The sequence below is a fragment of the Saccopteryx leptura genome, chromosome X (assembly GCF_036850995.1).
Source record: "Saccopteryx leptura isolate mSacLep1 chromosome X, mSacLep1_pri_phased_curated, whole genome shotgun sequence".
NCBI classification, from domain to species: domain Eukaryota; kingdom Metazoa; phylum Chordata; class Mammalia; order Chiroptera; family Emballonuridae; genus Saccopteryx; species Saccopteryx leptura.
The window spans coordinates 53,537,158-53,541,933 of record NC_089516.1 but is presented as its reverse complement, the minus strand read 5'-3'; the positions used below and the strand labels follow the sequence as shown (position 1 = coordinate 53,541,933).

Genomic DNA, 4,776 nt, shown 5'->3' with positions numbered 1-4,776 from the left:
TATGGATGGGTCAAGCATTTTAACCCCTTCAAATAGGGAAAAAAGAGCTGGTAGAAGCTGGGAGTGGAGGCCAGGGAAAACGGAAATGAAAGTATATCCCAGCCACATAGAAACATTTCTGTTGATGCAAGAAACCTATATCAAAGTGGCCACAAGACAAGCTAATAGATGGACAGACTTCCCATTTACTTAGCTTGATGCAGAGTCTTGACTTTATAAGGAGGGGCTTCCACTCACACCATTTTCCTGACTCCTTCCTTTCCTTCCCAAGCTCATGGATCAAAAGCTGCTCCCCCATTTTAGGGTTGGTTTATAGTATTTGGGATTCTTATATCTATTTTAAAGCACATGTTAACCATCTCTACCACCCTCCCTGCCTTTTTCCTGCAGAAATATAATAAAGGAATTGTAAAGCCAGAAGCCAGGGCCAGGGCCACCATCACAGCAGCCTCCTGGCCCATGCAGGTTCGCATTGGATTCGGACAGTCGGTAAAGAAACAATGGAGCCAAAAACTGATAGGCCATTTTCTTTCATTCTAGCTTGCACCTGGCGGGCAAGCAAAAACACACACTGGGCTCCAAAACCCACTCACATTCAGTGCTCACTAAGCCACTGACTTATCCGAGTTTCCTAGAATCAAAGGTTTCTAGCTCACCAGACTTATTCACCTCTGTTCCCCATCTACTTCCTTCTCCAGCGTCAAACTGCACAAACTGGCCTCTCACTCAGCACTCCGCCATCTTGGCTGCTTCTCCTGGCCACATGGCCTCTTTCTGCTCTCTGCTCTGCTCTCTCCTCTAATGATAATCTCAGGAACCAAGAGAGCAAGCTCCCGTTCTACTCCTATTTTATAGTGTAGAAATCCAAACCTTTAATCCAATATACAAAAACAGGGAAGTCTCTAATACAAAGACACTTCTCTGAGGCATGATTGGATTGTGCCGCCCCACATCAAAACGGGTGGAAAAGGCCTAATCCCCAAACCAAGCCCCAGGCTACAAGGATTCTACCTGCCCACAGAGACACACATTAATATCACCTGGGCGACGGCCTCCTCGTGGGCAGCACCGTCTTTAACAAAGTGAGCATAATATATTTTATCTGCCCAACAGGAATAAAAACATTCATCTTGAAAAAGACTGTGAGTCCAACTTTTACATGTAGGAATAAGCTACAAAGAGCCATTATCTGGATTTCTTCCCTTCTTCTCTCTTGCCTCTTCTTCCTTTTTGCAGTTGTTGACAGAGCAATTCACATTCCCTGTGGCCACAGCCAGGGGCCAAAACCTGTGACCTGAATGAGCTCTCAGCCACCCGAGAACAGCATGATTTTGTCTTCCACCTCCGCCTCTTCCTCCCTTTAGACCCGAAGCTCAAGGAAGCGTAGAAATCCCCTCTAAATGAGTACAGTGTCTGCCATACCCAGGCTCCTTTCCAGTCCACTCTTCTCAGGACCATCTCTTTCATATTTCCCCTCAATGTATCTCTACCCTCTCCTTACTGGCTCCCATCCCATCCCAGTGGCTCCTCTTCCCTCTGAAATCAGTGTTTCCCTCAGGAATCAGTGACTTGTTAAGCCTTTGGGGCATTTTTGTTTCCCTTACCAGACAGATAGATCCACCTAGGCCTGGCACAAAAAAGGCACTTGGGACATGTACGTGGACTACCTGAAGCCTGCCTCCAGGCATCATTTCCCTCTGTCTTGTATCACAAGGACAGAGGCATGGTCTGGGGTTCAAGGAACACTTTCTGAGGTGACTTTATATAATTTTCCTTTCTTGAAAGAGAGACAGAGACAGAAACAGAGGCAAAGACAGGAAAGGAGAGAGATGAGAAACATCAGCTCATAGTTGCTTCACTTTAGTTGTTTACTGACTGCTTCTCATAAATGCCTTGATGGGGGAGGGGCTCAAGCTGAGTCCTCGACCTCTTGCTCAAGCCAACAACCACGGTCTCAAACTAGCGACCATGGGATCATGTCAATAAGCCCATGCTCAAGCCAGCAACCCAAAGTTCAAGTTGGTGAGCCCACATTCAAGCTGGTTAAACCCATGCTCAAGCTTGTGACCTCAAGGTTTCAAATCTGGGATCTCAGTGCAGTGGTAGGATTCAGCCAGTTCACACTGGTTTGGCAGAACCAATAACTAATATTTTGTTGAGTTTGGTGAACCAGTTGTTAAAATGATACTTGTAATCAGGGTTCTCCTTAAAGTTGTCGCCTGGGCAGCTGCCCAATGTAGAAATCACAAATTTACATTCCTTACTCTTTTTGAACGTTCATCTGTGCAACAGTGTATTCTAAGCACTGGTACTAATGTTCATTCCATCCATAGGTGAAAAAAAATTGACAGAATTATGCTTGTAATACTTCTTTATTCATTTCATAAAACTCATTATACCTTTGATGAAATACTACATTATACTTCCCTTGTGTTTGTACTTCAGTAAACAAACATATAACTTAAAGAGAAAAAGTGCCAAACAACCAGGGGATGACAAGCTGTCATTGGAAATATCTTAAATAAAAGTTTTATTGTTTTTTTGTCAGGTATTACTTAATATTTTTTCATTAATATTTTAAAACTTGTTTATAACATAATCTAGTTTTGTGTACCTCTTTTATTGTTCTTACTTAAGTATTAAATGCGTGAAATAATAAACTATCTTTTGGTATATCATTTTTTTGTACTTAACATAGTCATTAGGGCAGAGAACTGGTTGTTAAATTATTTGAACCCCACCACTACCTCAGCGTCCCAGGTCGATGTTCTATCCACTTTGCCACCACCAGCCAAGCTCATACAAATTTTTATAATTTTGATAATTTTTACTTTTATTTTTTTTTTTTAGTGAGAAAGAGAGAGAGAAAAAGAGAAAGAAGGATAGACAAGGTCAGACAGACAGGAAGGAAGAGAGATGAGAAGCACCAACTCATAGTTGTGGCACCTTGTTTGTTTTGTTCATTGATTGCTTTCTCATATATGTTTTGACTGGGGGGATGGGAGGGCAGTGGTTCCAGCCAAGCCAGTGACCCCTTGCTCAAGCCAGCATCCTTGGGCTCAAGCCAGTGACCATGGGGCCATGTCTATAATTCCATGCTTAAGCCGGTGACTCCGCACTCAAGTGGAATGAGCCCATGCTCAAACCAGCAACCTGAGGGTTTTGAACCTAGGTCCTCAGTGTCCTAGGCTGATATTCTATCCACTGTGCCACTACCTGGTCAGGCAATAATTTTGACTTTTAAAATATAAAATTAAAAAGCACAATTTAACCTGTTTTTAAAACACCCCATGTTACCACCTTTTCACTTTATCAATTGGACTTATGTCTTTATTGGTAATTCAAGTGGGGGAAAATAAATATCTAAAAATTAAACAAACTGGCCTGACCAGTGATAGAACAGTGGATAGACTGTCAACTTGGGATGCTGAGGTCCCCATTCAAAACCCCAAGGTCGTCAGCCTGAGCGTAGGTTTCTCAGCTTGAGCACAAGGTTGACAGCTTGAGCACAGGACCACCAATGTGATCCCAAGGTCTCTGGCTTGAACAAGGATTCACTGGCTCAGCTTGAGTTCCCTAATCAAGGAGCAATGAATGAACAATTAACGTGATACAACTATGAGTTGGTGTTTCTCATCAAAAATTAATTAGTTAATTAATTAATTTAATTTAATAAGACTCAAGCAAACTAAGTGTTTGTCTTGTATCCTGTCAGAGGAAATAAATTGAAAAAGAAAACACCATGTATTTACAAGGCTTCTACTTGTGAATAAATATTACTGTCACACAAATTTTAAGAGTAACCAAATGCAGCCCTGGCTGGTGGGTTCAGCAGTAGAGTGTTGACCTAGCATGTGGAAGTCTCGGGTTCAATTCCTGGTCAGGGCACAGGGGAGAAGCAACCATCTGCTTCTCCCCCTTTCCCCTCCTCTTTCTCTTTCTCTCTCTTCCCCTCCCATGACCCTGGCTCAATTAATTGGAGCACGTTGGCCTTGGGTGCTAAGGATGGTTCCATGAAGCCTCTGCTTCAGGTGCTAAAAATAGCTTGGTTGCAAGCCACCCCAAATGGGCAGTGTATTGGCCCCAGACGGAGGTTTCTGGATGGATCCCAGTCATGGCATGTGCAGGAGTTTATCTCTGTATCTCCTCTACTCTCACATAAAAAAAAAGTAGCCAAATGCAATAATCATACAAGGACAACTAAAGGCTACCTCTCCTGCCACTTACAGTATGATCGGGTTGCGTGCTATGAAGTCCCACCACCAGGTTTCAGTTTTTGTTTTGTGTGGTTGTTTTATTAAAGAGAAAGTATATATTCAAGGAATTGTCACTTCTAAGTTACTTCTTAAGGAAGGACCCACTTGTACACAGAGGTTGCCTTAGCCTAAAACTCACCAGTGTGAGCTGAGCCCTGTGTGCCACCTGCTTGATGGACATGCTGGGCCACTGCAGATTGGACAGTGATGCAAGGGGAAACCCAGCTGTCACCCTCTACCTTTAATTTTGAAAACTGGGCATTTACATAATGTCATCTCCACTTTTTTTGTATACTGAAGATGATCCCATTTCATTACTCCAACATTTACTGAGGCCAGGACCCATGCCTGTTATAAAGGAGCAGAGAAGGAATGAAAGCTGGTTTCTGCCTTCTAGAGGTCATGGTCTGTGGAGGAGACAGAGGAAAACCACATGACAAACACATGATGTACTCCATGAGGGAACACATATGTTGATGTGGCAGTCGCTGATAACTCAAAGAGGCTACAGTGAGGAAAA

At 43.0% G+C, this 4,776-nt stretch overlaps 1 pseudogene; it reads left to right on the top strand.

The window, feature by feature from the left end:
- The first annotated feature begins 3,294 nt into the window (after nucleotides 1-3,294).
- On the top strand, nucleotides 3,295-3,380 carry LOC136386657 (small nucleolar RNA SNORA27; annotated as a pseudogene).
- The last annotated feature ends 1,396 nt before the right edge of the window (nucleotides 3,381-4,776 follow it).